General features: G+C 46.6%; 1 long non-coding RNA gene across 4 annotated transcripts in view; it reads left to right on the top strand.

Annotated features, from left to right (window-relative positions):
* The window catches only part of LOC121533569, a 55,003-nt gene that overhangs the window by 30,234 nt on the left and 4,867 nt on the right, over nucleotides 1-19,902 (top strand). For 3 of the 4 annotated variants that reach the window (XR_005994471.1, XR_005994473.2, XR_005994472.1), the window contains exon 4: nucleotides 7,671-9,058. This is a non-coding gene — a long non-coding RNA (uncharacterized LOC121533569). The remainder of the gene's footprint in view (nucleotides 1-7,670; nucleotides 9,059-19,902) is intronic. The other variant, XR_005994474.1, reaches the window with a different exon arrangement.

Here is a 19,902-nt window from a genome sequence, read left to right as displayed (position 1 = left end):
GATACCCATGGAGGTGGCATTGTTCAGTGAGGTACACAGTAAAGGTGTGGCTGCACTAGTGATGGTGGAATAAGGAGTTGTCCAGGGATGATCCTTTAGGCTCAGGCATATATTAATGTTTGAAATATCAACCCAAAAAAATTATAATGACAAGAACTTACTAATCATGTGAGCTTGTGTCACAAGTAGAATTAGTAATAACAGTTCTGTAGTAATATGAGGAAGAAACTATCACACATGTTCACCATCATTTTGATTTTCGTGGTCCTCTGTAGCTCAGCTGGTAGAGCACAGCGCTTGAAACGCCAAGGTAGTGGGTTCGATCCCCGGGACCACCCATACACAAAAATGTATGCACGCATGACTGTAAGTCGCTTTGGATAAAAGCGTCTGCTAAATGGCATATTATTATTATTATTATGTAGGCTGTGCATAGTTATGTAAATACACACACGTACATTGACACAGTTAATCTAAGATACTTAGCTCCTAAACTCTTGAGTGTGATGAGGTGGTGTTGAAGGAGTCAGGCGCAGGAGGGTAAATCACAGAATAACAGGCTTTAATCCGCAAAATACAGGTTTACGCAGAAATGCGTCAAACACACTCCAGGGCACAAAACAGGCGCACTGGAAAATACAAGACACACGGGAAATACTCCCGTCGATACAAAATACACGAGCTCCACCGAGCTTCACTAACCTCCAAAATAAACAATCACCCACACAGACAAGGAAACAGAGGGAACACTTATACAATGACTAATGAGGGAATAAGGACCAGGTGTGTGTGATTGAAGACAAGACAAATGGAGTGATGATAAATGGATCGGCAGTAGCTAGTAAGCCGGTGACGCCGAATGCCGAAACCTGCCCGAACAAGGAGGGGAGGCAGCCTCGGCGGAATTCATGACAGTAACCCCCCCCCCCTCCCCCACCTTGACGCGCAGCTCCAGCAGCACGCCGACCCTGGCCTCGGGGATGGCCAGGAGGACACGGAGCAGGACGAGCCGGATGGCGACTGTGGAAATCCCGTAACAAGGAGGGATCGAGGATATCCCTCAACGGGACCCAGCACCGTTCCTCCGGACCGTACCCCTCCCACTCCACAAGGTACTGAAGGCTCCCCACCCGACGCCTCGAATCCAGGATGGAACGGACAGAGTACGCCGGGGCCCCCTCGATGTCCAGAGGAGGTGGAGGGACCTCCCGCACCTCAGACTCCTGGAGCGGACCAGCTACCACCGGCCTGAGGAGAGACACATGAAACGAAGGGTTAATACGGTAATCAGGGGTAGTAATAACCTATAAGTGACCTCGTTGACTCTCCTCAGGACTTTGAACGGCCCCACAAACCGCGGGCTCAGCTTCCGGCAGGGCAGGTGGAGGGGCAGATTCCGGGTCGAGAGCCAGACCCGATCCCCCGGTACAAAGACAGGGGCCTCACTGCGGTGGCGGTCAGCGTTGGCCTTCTGACAACGCACGGCGCGTTGGAGGTGAACGTGGGCAGCATCCCACGTCTCCTCCGCGTGCCGAAACCAGTCATCCACCGCAGGAGCCTCGGTCTGGCTCTGGTGCCACGGTGCCAGAACCGGTAGGTAACCTAGAACACACTGGAAAGGTGTTAGGTTAGTGGAGGAGTGGCGGAGAGAGTTCTGTGCATATTTGGCCCATGGCAAGAACACCGACCACTCCCCCGGCCGGTCCTGGCAGTAGGACCGCAGGAACCTACCCACGTCCTGATTTACCCGTTCCACCTGCCCATTACTCTCGGGGTGGAACCCAGAGGTCAGGCTGACGAGACCCCCAGACGTTCCATGAACGCCTTCCAGACCTTGGATGTGAACTGGGGACCTCGGTCAGACACTATATCCTCTGGTACCCCGTAGTGCCGGAAGACGTGTGTAAACAGGGCCTCCGCAGTTTGCAGAGCCGTGGGGAGACCGGGCAGAGGAAGGAGGCGGCAGGCTTTAGAAAAGCGGTCCACAACGACCAGGATGGTGGTGTTGCCTTGGGAGAGGGGAAGATCAGTTAGAAAATCAACACTTAGGTGAGACCATGGTCGTTGTGGAACTGGTAAAGGTTGTAACTTACCAGCTGGAAGGTGCCTAGGTGCCTTACTCTGGGCGCACACTGAGCAGGATGAGACATACACCCTCACGTCCTTAGCCAAGGTAAGCCACCAGTATTTTCAGGTCAGGCAGCGCACTGTACGGCCGATACCTGGGTGACCAGAGGAGGGTGACGTGTGTGCCCAGTAGATCAGACGATCACAGACAAGAGCAGGCACATACTGTAGCCCATCTGGACACTGAGGTGGAGAGGGATCCGTAGGTAATGTCTGCTCTATATCCGCGTCCATCGCCCATACTACCGGCGCCACAATGTAGGAGGCCGGCAGTATGGGGGTGTTGTCGCTGGGCCTCTCCTCTGTGTCATACAGCCGGGACAGTGCGTCTGCCTTCACGTTCTTCGTACCCGGGATGTATGATAGAGTGAAATCAAACCGGGTGACGAATAGGGCCCACCTGGCCTGGCGAGGATTCAGCCTCCTCGCTGCCCGGATGTACTCCAGGTTACGGTGGTCCGTCCAGACGAGGAAAGGGTGTTTCGCCCCCTCGAGCCAATGCCTCCACACGGTCAAGGCTCGGACAACAACCAACAGCTCATGATCACCAACGCCGTAGTTCTGCTCCGACGGGCTGAGCTTCGTTGAGAAGAACGCACAGGGGCGGAGCTTGGGTGGCGTACCCGAGCGTTGAGACAGGACAGCTCCTATCCCAACCTCGGAAGCATCCACCTCCACTACGAACGGTAGTGATGAATCAGGGTGGGCCAGTACTGGGGCTGAGGTGAACAGACCCCGCAGTTTGCTGAAGGCCAGGTCAGCCTCAGCAGACCAGCGGAGCCGGGACGGCCCACCCTTCAACAGGGAGGTAATGGTAGCTGCGACCTTGCCAAGGCCCCGGATAAACCTCCGATAGTAGTTGGCAAAGCCAAGGAAGCGCTGCACCTCCTTAACTGTGGTTGGAGTCGGCCAATTACGCACGGCTGAAATGCGATCTCCCTCCATCTCCACACCTGAGGTGGAAATGCGGTATCCAAGGAAGGAGACGGACTGCTGGAAAAACATACACTTCTCTGCCTTAGCATGAAGGTCATTTTCCAACAGTCGGGCCAGCACCTTGCGAACCAGGGACACATGCTCAGCGCGCGTAGCGGAATACACCAGGATGTTATCGCTGTAGACCACTAAACCGCGACCAAGCATGTCCCGAAACACCTCGTTCACAAAGGACTGGAAAACTGAGGGAGCATTCATCAAACCATAGGGCATCACCAGGTATTCATAATGCCCCGTGGTTGTGCTGAATGCTGTCTTCCACTCATCTCCTTCTCGGATACGTACCAGGTTGTACGCACTCCTGAGATCTAATTTGGTGAAGAAGCACGCCCCATGCATTGATTCAATCACTGAAGGAATGAGGGGGAGAGGATAACTACATCTTATCGTCTCCCTGTTCAGTGGTCGATAATCAATGCACGGGCGCAGACCTCCGTCCTTCTTCTTCACAAAGAAGAAACTCGAGGAGGCGGGTGAAGTGGAGGGACGTATATACCCCTGGCGCAGGGACTCAGTGACATATGTCTCGATAGCCACTGTTTCAGCCTGTGACAGGGGGTATATATGGGTACAGCGTCTACCCGGAGGTTTATCGCGCAATCCCCCGGCCGAAGAGGTGGTAACTTAGTCGCCTGCGTTTTAGAGAACGCTTGCGCCAGATCGAGGTATTCAGGGGGAATGCGCACAGTGGAGGTACGGTCTGGACTTTCCACCGTGGTTGCACCAACGGAAACACCTAGACACCTACCCTGACACTCTCGCGACCACCCCGTGAGAACCCTCTGCGGCCATGAGAAGGTGGGGTTGTGGAGTGCTAGCCAAGGGATACCTAATACCACAGGGAAAGCAGGAGACTCAATAATGGAAAAAGTAACCAGTCACAATGAGTCTCCTGGGTAATCATGGTGACTGGTGCAGTAACTGAAGGAGTCAGGCGCAGGAGGGTAAATCACAGAATAACAGGCTTTAATCCGCAAAATACAGGTTTACGCAGAAATGCGTCAAACACACTCCAGGGCACAAAACAGGCGCACTGGAAAATACAAGACACACAGGAAATACTCCCGTCGATACAAAATACACGAGCTCCACCGAGCTTCACTAACCTCCACAATAAACAATCACCCACACAGACAAGGAAGCAGAGGGAACACTTATACAATGACTAATGAGGGAATAAGGACCAGGTGTGTGTGATTGAAGACAAGACAAATGGAGTGATGATAAATGGATCGGCAGTAGCTAGTAAGCCGCTGACGCCGAATGCCGAAACCTGCCCGAACAAGGAGGGGAGGCAGCCTCGGTGGAAGTCGTGACATTGAGGAACAGCCCCCACTTCCTGCTAGCTGCCAACTATCCCCTGTTCATCTCTCCCTCTCTCCCTCTCTCTCTCTCTCTCCCTCTCTTTCTCTCTCTCACACACACTCACACTCAGGGAGAGAGGAGGCAAGGTTGCCATGGGAACCCCTGGTCAGAGTTTACGAGAGGGGAAACAAACAAAGTACTGTTAATAAAAGCAGGATATATATAGTGTGCAGAGATCCAGTGTGTGTGTGCGCGTGTGCATTACGATCTTTGTCCCTTTTTATTGCGACATCACTTCTACCATGTACTCACACGCTGCCATCCTTCGTTATTCTGTCTCTTGGAATTCTGAGGTTGTGAATCAAAGGTTGATGTTTGATCTTTCTGATTTACCTCATGGAAATACATTGTCATTGTTTCCCTACCTGCTATTTGAATCCTCGGTGATTTGGTTACTCAAACACAATAGTAGCTCCAAAAAACATGAGCATTGACATAAATAATGTTTTCATTTTCATATACACATGACATATCTCATCATTCACTCCTGAGCCTCTTCCGCTTTCACTCTCATATTCTCAGAGTGTGTGTGTGTGTTATCATAGCGAGGCTAGCGGAGGCTGATGTGTATCTGTTCCATGTTTCTTTAAAGGGGATCTCCTAGTCACAGAGCTCTCTCTGTCATGCCCACTGTGCTGCTATCACACTCTCACACACTCCTGTCACTATCACTCCTGTCACTATCACTCCTGTCACTATCACTCCTGTTACTATAACTCCTGTCACTATCACTCCTGTCACTATCACTCCTGTCACTATAACTCCTGTCACTATCACTCCTGTCACTATCACTCCTGTCACTATCACTCCTGTCACTATAACTCCTGTCACTATCACTCCTGACACTATCACTCCTGTCACTATCACTCCTGGTCACTATCACTCCTGTCACTATCACTCCTGTCACTATAACTCCTGTCACTATCACTCCTGACACTATCACTCCTGTCACTATCACTCCTGGTCACTATCACTCCTGTCACTATCACTCCTGTCACTATCACTCCTGTCACTATCACTCCTGTCACTATAACTCCTGTCACTATCACTCCTGTCACTATCACTCCTGTCACTATCACTCCTGTTACTATAACTCCTGTCACTATCACTCCTGGTCACTATCACTCCTGTCACTATCACTCCTGTCACTATCACTCCTGTCACTATCACTCCTGTCACTATCACTCCTGTCACTATCACTCCTGTTACTATAACTCCTGTCACTATAACTCCTGTCACTATCACTCCTGTTACTATCACTCCTGTTACTATCACTCCTGCCACTATCACTCCTGTTACTATCACTCCTGTCACTATCACTCCTGTCACTATCACTCCTGTCACTATCACTCCTGTTACTATCACTCCTGTCACTATCACTCCTGTCACTATCACTCCTGTCACTATCACTCCTGTTACTATAACTCCTGTCACTATAACTCCTGTCACTATCACTCCTCTCCACTCCCTTGGTATCGTCTCAGTTCTGAGTTCGTCTAGGAGCTGTGGGCTAGGGAGGAAACATTGTGTATCTATCGAGCTGGAGGAAAGTATGTCTCGCGGTAGTTGGACGTTGGACGTCGTCACCTCAGCCCATTCTCAAACCATGCGGCAACCGCTGCAGCTACATTTCACATCTCTCTCTATCCCCTTCTTTCTCTCTCTCCCTCTCTCTCATTCGGTTTCCTACACCAAGGCGAGGCGGTAAAGAAATGTGCTTAAACACTATAGCGATATGCAAACCCCATGTCAAAGCCTCCCACCCTTTCTTAGGAAAAAGCATCATGCCTTCATCGCTATGTTCCCTCCGTTTCCCCACCCTATTCTTTCCATGGGTCTTTAGTTCTGCACTTGCTGCTTCAATAATATTTATTGCATGATTTCCCCCTCACTCCCCCCCAACCCCCCCCCTTTTTTTTAACACAAGTCCAATGCCATGGGGTGAAAGCTCCCCCCGTTCCACCCCTTCCCCCTGTACCCCACCCCCTCTGCCTCTGCCCTCTCCTTCAGAGCTGACAGATAGACAAACGCACTGTTCTTTCTTTCTTTGCCTTTCACCTCTCAAGCCTCCCTCCATCCATCCTGCCGGCCCGGCACAATGCGTCCGCTTCATCCCGCGGCCGGGAGAATGCAGCCCTGAACTAACAATATCACCAAGGCTGTCTGAATGCCGTGGAGCCCCATTGTGTCCTGGCAGAGGGGAGTTAACACCCATGTCTGAGCCCAATGAATAGTATTATTGTGTCTGAGACATGCACCTCTCCCTCGGTCTCCCCCTCTCCGTACCCCTAACACACCCCCTCTTCTTGTCCCAACAGCTCAGTCCCCTCTCTGTCCCCATTTCTCTCGCCTCAACGGCCAACTCCCAACTTCCAAATGCCCACCAACTCTACAAAAGTGTATTTCTTTATTTTCTCCATGTGGAATTAAGCTTGTGGATTTTTTTATTTTTTTGTAACAGTGTAGGTTGTGTGGTGGTAGTGGTATGATGGAGGTATGGGGTGGAGGGGGTTCAGTTTGGCCATAGTCTTTCACAGTTGAAGGACACAATGGAGCCGAGAGTCCATAAAGAAATGTCCCCGACTGCCATTAACATAATAAGAGGACACTGAAATCATTTGAATAATTTTAGACAATACAAAATCACAAGTGTTTTTTTTTTAAAGTTTCGAATGACACTGGCAAACACCCTCACATTCTTCCACATTCAATATGTGCCAAATAGCAAAGGCCGTGAAGCAGAGTTTACCTGTCTCTATTGCGCAGTTTTTGTAATTTTTTTTGGAGGGGGGGCAATAGCAAAGGTTGATATTGGTAAAGTCTGTATTTTGTTGAGGAGCATTTTTATGAATTCCACCAGCGCTATGGTGATTTTTATAATAGGCCCAAATGCTGTCACTGGCTGCTGTGTGAAGGGAAATCATCAGAGTAATAGCTCAGAGTACACTTGGCAGGCAGTTTCTTCCTTCCTGACACACTTAACTCAACATTCTCCCATTTCAGCTTTTCTTTACTCAGGGGGTGATGAAGTTCACATCACAAACTGAGAGGATGCCAAAATATTCCCTCCCCATATCTCCCTGATCAAAGCACAGGATTGACATCTGTATACTGTGGGCAAAATGCTGCAAGTTAAGCTCAACTCGTTTTTCTTCTCCCTGTCTCTTGTTGTTTGTGTGCAGGAGGAGGAGAAACAGAGAGAAAGAAGAGGAAGAGAAGAAGAGTGGGAGTAGGTGGAAAAAGAGGATAGGAATGGTGCCTGTTTGGAAGCAGTGAGTGATGAACCAGGGAGCAGGTGAACCCAGATGTGGATGGCCAAGGGCTCTCTGGCTCCTCTCCTTCCGTGGCCCTCTGCTCCGTGCCAGGGTCTCAGGGCCAGCCAGGCAGCGGCGGAGTGGGCAGGCGAGCCGAGGCAAGGGGAGGCGAGACGGGCTCTCATCCCCGCTGGCAAGCTGCTCCTCAGCAGCGCGGAGCAGCAAATCAATATGGAGGAGAGAGGCTAGCAGGGGTCGCCCAGCACTGCCCCGGGCCCCAGAGCCCAGGGACCCAGCGCTGCCAGCTCTCTCTCCTCCTCCTCCTCCTCTATTACCAGGACCAGAACCAGCCACTGTATGGAGCACATCAGTCAGACCCTAACCCTCAACCACCCGCTCTCTCTCTCTGTGTGTAAGCATGTCTGTATGTGTGGTTCCGCCGTAGGGGCTTTCCTGGTCCAAGACCACTTGATAAAACTTTGCTAGCGAGAAAGAGAGAGAATAAAAAACGGACATCAAAGATATTTTTCTTCTATTTTCTTTCTCTGATTAGTCATTCTTACTCATTCCACCTGACTGTTTGAAAGAGAGTTCAGTGAAGAGGCCTCTTATATTGAATTGAACAGGGCTCTCTTGTCAGTCCCCCTCCTAGCATGTACTGTACAGTCACCATGCTCTCTACATCTGATGAACCAGGATAAAATAACAATTAGATTTTTTTTTCTCTCTTCAGCAGATTCAAAGAAAATCTTTTTCGCCTCCGGTTTTCTTACTCACGACTCGGGTTACTATCAGAGGAGGTGGCAGAGGTTATTGATCTATATGGAGAAGGAAGAGGTGCTGGTTTTAATACAGTACCTTTCACTGTCTGGTGGTTATATAGTAGTACCTGATAACCCATTCACTGTACAGCTGAACTATATTCAGGAGTGAATGAGTCCTGAGTGAGAGATGAAAAGGACGATGGACATATAGCGCCTGGACAGTGGCCGTATCCACCAGTTCTATTTGATGTGACTTTTCTCCTCCATATTTGAAGAATTCTCTCCACACAAGCTGTGAAAAGACACTCTACACAAGACGCCCTATCTTTAGATACTCAAAAAAAGGATGAAAAAATTGAAAACATTTCTTAATTAAGAATGACTGTAAGTGCTGAATGGAAAGCCCGACACACAAAAAGCTTAATTAAATGTTTTCATTGGGAAAACCGCTGGGCTGGAGAGGACAAAAGGACAGAGCTAATTTGGGCCTTAAGCAGGAACACCTTCACAGAGTGAGATCTACAAACAACACAATATTGCAGACTTCACTTGGTAAGTAGGCCTACAGCTATACTGTTCTATTGTTTGAGACTTTTACACAGATGTGACATGTCATGTGACAATTGCTGGGTACACATTAAAATGCTATGTGAAATGTGTTAGGAATATTCATCATCTTAAACAAAGAAAACCGTCAAAGACAGGCTACAGGTAAGCAATAATACATGAGAGGCCATGTGTTATGACATTTTTATCATGGCTGTGACGTGGTCATAGCCATGAGGCGAAGCCAAGCTTTTATACAATGGGATACCAGCATTAAAAAGCAATATTCTTTCCCAAACCACAAATGCTTCAACAAAACGTGATGCTACATTTACTAACACTGGTTGTCAAGTGCAATTTTGGGCAGGTATTCTCTGGTCGTTACTTCTTATTCAGATTGACTGCCATGTAAAGCAAAACTACCCAAGCGCTGGTTGATAGTTCCAGAATATTGTAGGTTGCTATGGCAAACTAAAATGGTTGCTATGGAGGCTCTGTCTTCCCCCCTTGCTAGCTAGCCAACCACACAGCTAACACAATCACTTCAGACTGAAGCTGGAAAGACAGCAAACTAGCTGCATTTTATTTAGTTTTACCTGTTTTTCTATTGACATTTCTTTGTATATATCCATAAAGAAAAGCTGCCTGTCTGTCTCGTCCTGACTCCGAATACATTCATTACTATGGGACACAGTAGAGATCGAATTTCAATATTGCAACAATGTTGCAAATGTCGGCGTTAATGTCTAGATGCTTTTTACAGTGGATATCAAGTTTATAAATTGCATGGCTGGGCAGATGAGACAGTGGATCTGTAAAAGTAGTAGTTGTAGTAGTGTGTTGCTAGGTAACGACATAAATGATGGCACTTTTTATGAATGTACTGGCCATGTGTATGTTGTCTAGTATATCATGGGCAGGATAGGCTCTAGCAATGGGAATTCCAAACCACCCGTTGTATAATCCCTATTGAGTAATATACAGTATACACAGCAACACAGACAATTCTCTTTTGTTTTTGATGCTTACCTTCATCAAACATAATGCCTTAGGGTGTGATAATGCTGTAAATGAATTGTGGAGTAGTTGCGTTGCTTACCGATTAGTATTAAGAGTCCCGCGCCAATCTGCTGGCACAGAGAGACGGGCGCCACGCTGTGTCTCAGCCTGGCAACACCGTGCCGCACGCCTACAAAATGGCTGCCGTTGTCTGCCAGCTGCCTGCTCAGCCAAGATGGTGACTGCGGACCGCTTTTAACGCCCGCCATCTGCTTAACGGGTATGCAAATTGTCCCTAATTGCATTTGCATACGCTTGAGTCTTAACCTCCTCTGACTTGTTCTCCTAAATAACTAACACAGGGTGTTCAGAGAAACAACGCAAGCCACTGCGTTAATGAAGGCGCTCAGGAGAATTACAGAACAAATGTTGCTGGTTGGTTGAGCCTCCTTTCTTTGTTTCTCTTTCATTTCACCCCCTCTTTTTTTATGCAAGGCATTGATAACATTACTGTTGCTGATTTTGATGTGAGTGAAATATGGGGCGGCAGTCGGCGTCTGCTCTGTCTGCCTGTCTGCTCATTGTGCCATATGTGACATCTGTGACTGTTAGGTAGCCTCCTAACATACTGTTAAATCCCCACTGTAAAGGCAATAGAGGAGGGGAGTCCACGCCCAGCCGGCCCATCTCCACCACATAATGGCCTCATTAGCATGCACAGCACTCCCCGCTATAGGGCCTGGTGCGCTGCTGCACCGTGGGACCCAACAGTGTACGCCCTTCACACAGTGCTCAGCATGCAACATTGTGTTCCCCCACACAATGCTGCTGCTTCATACTCCTTTTATTATGCCTTGTCAAAGCACTGGGGATCAGGGGTATCAGGAGGGACACAGCGGGTGGCACGCTAAATGTGGATGAGGCAATATATTTGTGCTTTTTGGTCTTAATGTGGTGTTAGTGGGGATGGATGTACTGTAGCCCTGGTGTTTACGCTGGACGGTTACACTGTTAAAATCTCAGCCTTTCACAGACATTTTCACCTATCAATGCTAATTACTGCACTGAGCCCTCTGTGAATTATCTGTGTCCTGGAAATAGGCTATCATCCGCTCTAAAGCCCTTTGATGTGTTTCTGTCTGTGGTCTGTGTGTCTGTGTGTCTGTGTGTATGTGTGTATGTGTGTGTGTGCTGAGCAGAAGGGGGAACATAGTACACACCGGCAGTGTGTAGTGCACACACACACACCTACCACACACAGTCTCGTCTCCATGGGGGAACCATGACATGGAACTGAAGCCAAAGTAATCAAATCATTTTTACTCTCGCTCTCATAACTCACAGCAATTGAATCACTCCAGAAAACACTGGTTAGCATTCGGCCATTTCACGACCATTTCACGACCACACCACAATGCAGTGTGTGTGACAGTGTATGTGTGAGAGTGAAATATGTTTGACAATCCAGGGTGAGGGCAGAGAGGATCCATTGTTGAACAGAATCATGTAGAATAACACTAAATACTGTACAGTACTATACTGTATAACTAAGGCAAGCAAGATGGATGATGCAATTCATTGTGTGAAATCCCTGAAAATTCATGTTCATTAATATTGCCCATGTCATTGTGGTGGCACCTTGAAAATGTATTGTGTTGTTTTCCTCTGACGTGTTTTGGGGGTTTGTCGCCTAGTTGTCATATTACAGTTAATAAGGGACATAGTACCCATCAAGGGAGAGTGACTTGAGCACTGGCAGTGTATTAAATATGGGCGACACCAGAGGGATAAGAAGCTAGCCTCGCCTCGCTAGGCTACATGCACGTTTACTTATTCAAAGCAGGGTGTCTCATCCCCCTATCTCCCGCTTTATCAGGTCGGTTTAATCAAGCTGCCTGTCTAATCAGCCCAGACTCTTTGAGGAGGGGGACGTGGAGGAGAGCGCTTAGCGGTTACCTTATCTTTGCCCAGGTTAGCCTGTTAGCATGCTCAAACTCTAGCCCAACACCCAGGCTACTGAATCCTATCTCCTTTGTGGGTAAAATGGCAGCCAGGTTATTGGTGTTCTGTGCGTCTGAGACGGCAGGCTATGAGAGTGGGGGTCTGACGGGAGGGGGTAGGAGTTTTTTTGGGGGGGTACTGGGTTGGGGGTGGGTGGTGTCGGGATGGGGGACAGGGACAGTAGGTCCTTAAAGAGGGGAGTAAGAGAGAGAATAGTGTGTCTGGGTCAGTGCGTGTGTGCTGGTGCCTCATTTGCATATTGAGAACAGCTGGGGAGCCCATATGTTTTCAGCAGCGCCAGACGAAAATTACACACAGACATACACGCAAGCCCACCACACCCCAAGCCACGGACCTCCTCTCAACACACACACGCACACACACACACACACAGAAACACACACACACACACACACACACACAAATCAACTGCCATTTGGGATTGAATCTGGGCATTCACGCTCTTACTTGAAAACACAAAAACACCCATACCCCCTACCTCTACCCCCCAAAACAGAAAGCTTTTATGGTAATGATGCCCATAGCCATGTGTGTAAGTACACGACTGCAATTATGCATAATTCAGCACAAAGAGAGGAGGGAGGGAGGCTGGGTACAGTACATCTTGCTAGAGCTGGAGCTGGTGCAAGCAGAACAGAGTAGGGAGGGGGAGAGGATGCAGTTTGTGTGGGGTGGTGGGGGGGTAGTGTGTGTCTTTCAAGTTGTAATAGTCGTATGTATGGGATACACATGGTATACACTGTCCAACGAAATGCTTACTTGCAGGTTCCTTCTTGACAATGCAGTGTGTGTGTGTGTGTGTGTGTGTGTGTGTGTGTGTGTGTGTGTGTGTGTGTGTGTGTGTGGACCGTTAGGTGGCAAAGTTGAAGGAGCACAAACCTTTATCAGCAAACATACAGACATGTACCCCCTCCATTCCTCACCATCCTTACAGATAGGAGGGCAGACGACACTCAAACACATACACACACTCTCTCTTTCACTTCTTATTTGGCTTTGTCCTCTTCCATGCCCAAGACATGGCAATTCAAAACCCAAAAGCAGGTTGGCAGCTCAAGATTTAGATGTTTTATTTAATCAAGGTATGAAATGAGTGAGGTGGCATAATACTAGCTTTGTATCTTAGTGCTGCTAATTCCCAGAATAAGCATACATTAAATACAGAATTGTCTACCCATACATTTGTAAAATATGTGTTTATTTTGTAATTGTTTTTATTAATTCCATCGGCATATCAGGCAGAAGAAGTATGAAGACATTTTGCTGATAAAAGCATAATGTCAATTCAAACATAAAATATATACAATATCTATAAGACAAACCGTTCTAGCCACAGAACAAGAATCATTCTATTTCTATGGTTCTGGTATGGCTGTTTACAGAATCCTAGTTTTGGTTATTGTGTAGGATGTGAGCTGTAGACCATTTCACTGGTCTAGTGCTAGTGGTAGTGGTGTTAGTAGGCACATTCTTCGTTTGTGTCAATGCAGTCTCGTATCATGAAGCTTCCCTCACTGTGAGTACCCTCTGCTTTTATTTGCTTAGATATTGATTGAATGGGGTCCACCCACAGAAGTAATAGTTGCTGAAAGCATTTACAGCCATTGTTCAATTCTCCTAGACCTGCTTAGCATTTTTTTTTAAATATATATTTTTTTTACATTGCCCTACTTTCTAATTCAAATGAAAAATAATTCATTTGCATACATTCTGTGTTTAGTTCTTTTCAAACATCAATGAGGAAATGGGATAAATACAATGTGTTTTTTTCATGCTTTCATCCCAAACATCTGGAAAGACACATCTGTGCTGATTTGCGATAGGTTTTGATTTATTTTATAAAAGCAGAAATAAAAGCATACATTCAATAGGTTGTCACTTGTAGGTTATCTAGGTTATTTTAATGTATTATTATTATTATTGTTATTTACTGTAAGTCGCTCTGGATAAGAGCGTCTGCTAAATGACTAAAATGTAAATGTAAATTTAGAAGCTGCTATGAAATTTAGGATTTACTTTTGAATAATTTTGTCCCTTTTGAGACCTACTGAATATCTTAATTTATATTAATATATAATCAACAATTCTAGTTCTAGTGCATGTTTATTCTAAGCAAATATATTCATGATAATAATCAGATATTTGGGAATGTTTCTGAGATTGTTTTTGGAATGTACTTGAGGGAGCTATTGTATCATTGAGCTGGCACATTTATTAACCTCAAACAAAATGTTCTGCATTTGTAATTGTGGAGACCAGTCCTCTGCCATTAGTGAAGGACTATGAGCACTTCCGTGATAACAGTCTCTTAATCAGCACTGCTGCTTTTAAAACCTAACATCATCTAAAGTATCATTGTAGACATCACTCCTCAGGCATCAGAGAAACTAGTGAATAACTTCCATGAGAAGAGTTGCTTTAGTAAGACAGCACTGCTTCAACGCTCCAGTGCGGAGAGCTGGTTGGCTGCTGATTACAGGCAGCAGAGGGAAAACAGGCAGGCATTTATCCAAGTCACTGATTATGTCATTTCAAAGGGCCCAAACACTCAGCCACACAGACAGCTCTGAGGGCAGAATTATGAAGCAGGAGTAGGGAGTGGAATGGGGAAATTAAAATGGAGTGCTCTATGTGTGATTAAACTGGAGGCTTGGCTGGTAGAGGCCAAGCTCAAGTACAGGCCTGCGATTTGGACCGTAATGAAAATGTGAGGGGCTGAGGGGGCGGTCTGAACCCCACAAAACAACAAATACTGATCAGCACCAAACAACACACACACAGAGATCAGCAACAAACACACCTTGCAGCCCAACACGTTGCTTAACCTTTTACTGCAGTGGGCTAAATCAGGGTTTCACAGTGTTTCTTGGTAGTCTTAAACAAATCTATTTGAAACAAAAGTATACACCTCACACACATGGTTATGGGCTTCAAAGAAAGAAGACACCTGTACCATGTCAGATATAGAGTTGAAATGTATTACATTTTGAGTTTGCATCCCAATATTACACTTTATATACATCACAGAAAACTGAAATATAACAAAACTGTTTGACATAGAAACACTGGATTTTCGGCAGGTTTTTTGAAACAATGTTTATTAAGTATGAAACTATGAAAAAGATTAATAACATTCCATCCATAAGGCCACTAGGTCATTTGACTGCAGGAAAGGGATACCTCGAACCTCTAGCCAGCATCAGTAGAACACACAAAGCTCAACTCAACGCACAGTATCCACAAACTCCCCTCTCTAAGTGGAGAGGAGAGCGTTGGGGAGAAAGAGAAGGAGCTGAGATAACTGCTACTTCTGAAAACGTGCCAATTGTGGTGTGATGGGAGGGTGAAACCTAAAACCAAGGGGAAGAATAGAAAGGAGATAATTTTTTTTGCAGGTAAATAGAAAGAACCTGTTTGATGATTTCACTGAATCATATAGAGCCCCTCCACCTCCAAACCCTGGACGCAGGGGTGATGGCGGTCACCAAGACACTCAGCATACTGACAGCCAGTCACAATGCGCCACATCAATATTACATTGACCATTTAGTCTCGGAGCAACACCAAAAGGGGGGATGGTAACCAAGCGTGGGAACGGGGTGAAAATGGGGATGGTAATCCAGTCAGGCAAATGGCTAGACGGCCCAGCTGCACTGACTTCCATTCAGGAGCAGGTGAAGAAGGACCCTAAGGGTCAAGGTCAGAGGAGGGATGTCGTCTGGGTGCTGGGTGCGGCCTCAAATGTGTTTGCTTATTTTATAAGCCGCTACTTATTGCCTCCTGGGGACCCCTCCTCCAGACCTCCACCTCCCCCAGTCTGGTAGAGAGCATGTCCCCTTTGGCTTGCCGTCTCGGTCTTCGAGGCTGGTCCACAATCAAACTGAGGTTGCCTGCACATTAGGATGCATTTTAGTCTGTATTACTGCATTAGCAGACACACACTGATGTCGGTTAACATATGATAATTGAATCTGAAAATAGGTGGTATTGTGAAAATTATTTTTATTCCGTGAATGATCACATATTTACTGTATTATGCCATGTTGGTAAGACAATCTGCGTTGAATATCACTTTGAAATTTGAGAAATTCCATTTGAAGCAGTATATCACTAAGAAAGTGTTAACTAATAACTAGCCTTTATTAGAAATATTCAGATACCCTATCATTGCCATATGGTGCATACGGTATGCAGCACCATGCATACACACAGTACAGTATCACTACCCTGCAGCAGTATAAACAATGATATCCCTTTAAGAGGAGGGACTTTACCTCATGCGATGTTTGTCATAGAAAGTGGTTGACTGGGAGCTGAAGACACCAGCACCTAGCCACCCTATTGTAGATACCATTATTCACATAGGCTTCTGCTTTATTAGCCGGACTGAAAGAGAGCCACTTTTCACCCATCACTTCATCAATAAACCTGTCCCCTTGTCCTTTCCTCTGGAGGAACCGTACCCCCTCCTCTCCTCCCCTATCCTCTCCTCCTCTCCCCGGCCCTAATCGTCTCAACTCACGCTGAAATCAAGCTTAGTAACGGCACGTTTGTCAGCCCCTCTCTCTCGTTCCCCCCACCATGCAAAGCTCCCCTTCTCCCATCATTCTCTCACCTTGGTCTGCCACCCACCCTCCCACTGCTTAAATCCCTATCAGCATGTCAACAAAATGTCTGCTCAGCTGGGGTTGACACACACACATTGAGCTTCGTCCCTGCTGAACCCTTTCTCTCCCACTCTCTCGTTCCCCCCCTCTCTCTCAAGTCCTTCTTGTCCAGCATGGCAAGTTGTGCTGTATACAGAAGATGCAGTCCGGTTGTTGTTTGCATGTTTTCTTGCATGGTAAATGCTTAGCAGAACTATTAGAGAATAATGTTGCTTTACATTGATGTTCTGAGGTGAGTTGCGTAAAGTTCAGGGCCCGATTAGCTGATTCTAATAGATAAATATTTTCCTTGCCAAGTATATTTCATCCATTCTACAAAAATACTTACCCTTTTAATTGCTGTGAAAAATATGTGTAACTTGGAACGATGTAGATTTGAACATAAGATTATTACATCACAAGAAATGTTTGTTTGAAGTAGTGATACATTGTTAATATGCTACTAGTCTTTTCTGTTTACTCCAGTGGCGGCTGGTGGGAGGAGCTATAGGAGGACGGGCTCATTGTAATGGCTGGAATGGAATCAATGGAACCGTATTGAACAAAGCCATTTTTGGCTTGCGAAGCTAGATGGCTGCCTATATTCGTTTATCAATGATACGAGTGATACAGCACCTCAGTGCTAGTAGTTGTGTCTCGTCAGATGTGTGCATGTGTGTATATATATAACATTTGTGTGAGGGATAGTGTGTGAGTTCTTCAGGGCTTATGCTGTATGCTTAGGTCTGATTTTGTCTGTGGGTACATGTGTGTTCATATTGATGCGTGTTCCTTGTCCAATGTTGTCCCCCAGTATATCTTGCTGCAGAGTGCCCAGCTGGTGTTAGCCTTGTAGGCAGTAAAAGTGGCTTTGTTCAGTCTGTCTCTGTGCTATGGTGTGTCTGTGCTATGCTTGCCTGTGCCTCTGTCTCCCCTATCTGCCAATGATGTCATTAGCGAAGAGGGAACATGGGCACATTGGGAGCTCGGCTTATTTGACAATCCCCAGCAACTGCCTCCTCTTCCTCACCACAATATAAAGCCTGCATCCTCACCTCACCTTTTTTTCTATTTCAATCATTGTGATTTTTTGGATGATGACTTCCATGGTGCATTCTCAGCAGTGGCCAGCCTCTGCCAACGTAGTACAATCTCTATGTAAATGTATTCAGATTAATGCGTTGCCCAAAGACCATCAGCTCGGCTGGCTGCATGGAGCGGGCTGAGGTTGGGAGGAAGGTGTTTCCACACTATGCTAAAGCTGGCTGGGCTTGTGTTAGATTGCTGTTAATGCTAGCGGCTATGAGGTGGACCCATGCCATAAAGGCATAGAAACCCCTGTTAAACACTATGTTTATATTGGACTGTGATTTGCAAATGGGCCTTTGGCGTAGCACCCTTGTGTCGCACTGCTTTTCCATGAGGCACACAGCAGACAGCTACAGAATAAAATAAGGGGGTCCTCACTCGGCGAGCGTAGGGAGACGGGGAGAGGGAGAGGAGAGAGGCGTGAGTGTTTCCATCTTTGTAGGTGCTCCTCTCTAGAGCGCAGTTTGGGATTCATATTGAGATATTCCTGAGTGCATCAACACATCTCACACACACATACACTTTCCCTCTCTGCTATGCTTGCTGTTCTCCCCAGCATCTCTACTGTTGTGAACTTCACTGTGAGCCAGTTCATTCTTATTCATTTCCCTGTTATCCTGGCTGCCCCGCGAGACTGACCAAGACTCCGTTCAGCAGCCGTATTGTATAGGAGACAGGTCTGTTGTTTCCACTGGAGGATAACACATACTGCAGGTTGATGCTGATGTTCCTATTATGTAGGAGTTCCACAGTCCTGAAAGGACATGAGTCAGTGCTGACTGTATCACAGACAGCCAATGTGACTGCTGCTTGGCACTGACTTGGGTTTTATAGCACAGAGACTGTAAACCTCATCCCCATAGTAATCACAGGATCATTTTTGTATATTTTTTAAACCTTTATTTTAACAGGGAGTCCCACTGAGACCAAGGTCTCTTTCACAAGGGAGCCCTGAATACACATAATTGACCAAATACAATAGAAAACAAATAGAAAATTACAAATATATTCAAGAAAAACAATCACATGACCTAGGAACCTGTACTATAAGACGTGGCTGCTGGGGGATTCGAAATTATTTGACAAAATATTGTATGTATTATGTTAAATAGATAGTTGTGAGAGAAATGGAAATCCTAAAGTTGTACTATGAGGCAGTCCACTGAGAGTAGTTCGTTTTTGATCGTGGTTAAGAGAATAATCTTAACATAGTTTCTTTCTATATTTTTCGCTTTCAAGCGCCTCCTGTAGCTCAGTTGGTCGAGCATGGCGCTTGCAACGCCAGGGTTGTGGGTTTGATTCCCACGGGGGGCCAGTATGAAAAATGTATGCACTCACTAATTGTAAGTCGCTCTGGATAAGAGCGTCTGCTAAATGACTAAAATGTAAAATGTAAGTGTTTTTTCTGGCAACTTTACTTTATTTTTTCGTGCTCCTCTGCCTCCCTATCTCTACTTCTGACACTATCTCCATCTCCCTCAGTTTTTTTACTTTCTCCCTATGGCTGTGGGGATGTGGGCTGAAGTTTGCTTTGCTGAGTCCATAAAGAGGCATTTTAAAAAGCTGTGTTAAGTGAGGAACAATGGTTAAATGAGCCCCCCTCGGTGAGAGGCTGGTTCCCATGGGGATTCAGCATGGCGCTCTATTGGCCCAGCTATCCCTGGCCCATTCACCACTCAGTCATGGTCACTTATGGTGGAGGGAAAATCACACGATTCATGTGAGGTGTGATCCAATGACATGTATTTTTAATGAGGGCCTACGTCTTTGTTGGGATGGACTGGACGGACACACAACTCCAGGTTTCACCAGGTTTCTGTCAGTCAGGCCAGACCTCTCTCTCTCCCTGTCTCGCTTCACTCTCTTGTTCACTCTCTCTATATTTCCTCTCTCCTCTCCTCTCAGGCCCTCTGTGGCTTACCCGGACCAGAGACAAAGCTCCCACAGCCCAGGAGCAGCATCAGAATAGCCCCAGTGAAAGGCTTTATGCTGCTCCTCTAAACCCACTGCTGGTAGTTACCATGATGATGTCATCAGACAACAGTCCTTTCTGCTGCTACAACAGAGTATTAACAATGAAAATATTGATATACA

This window comes from Coregonus clupeaformis, chromosome 20 (genome assembly GCF_020615455.1).
Source record: "Coregonus clupeaformis isolate EN_2021a chromosome 20, ASM2061545v1, whole genome shotgun sequence".
Classification (NCBI taxonomy): Eukaryota; Metazoa; Chordata; class Actinopteri; order Salmoniformes; family Salmonidae; genus Coregonus; species Coregonus clupeaformis.
The sequence above is the reverse complement of the archived record's forward strand: the minus strand, read 5'-3'. Positions and strand labels throughout refer to the sequence as shown.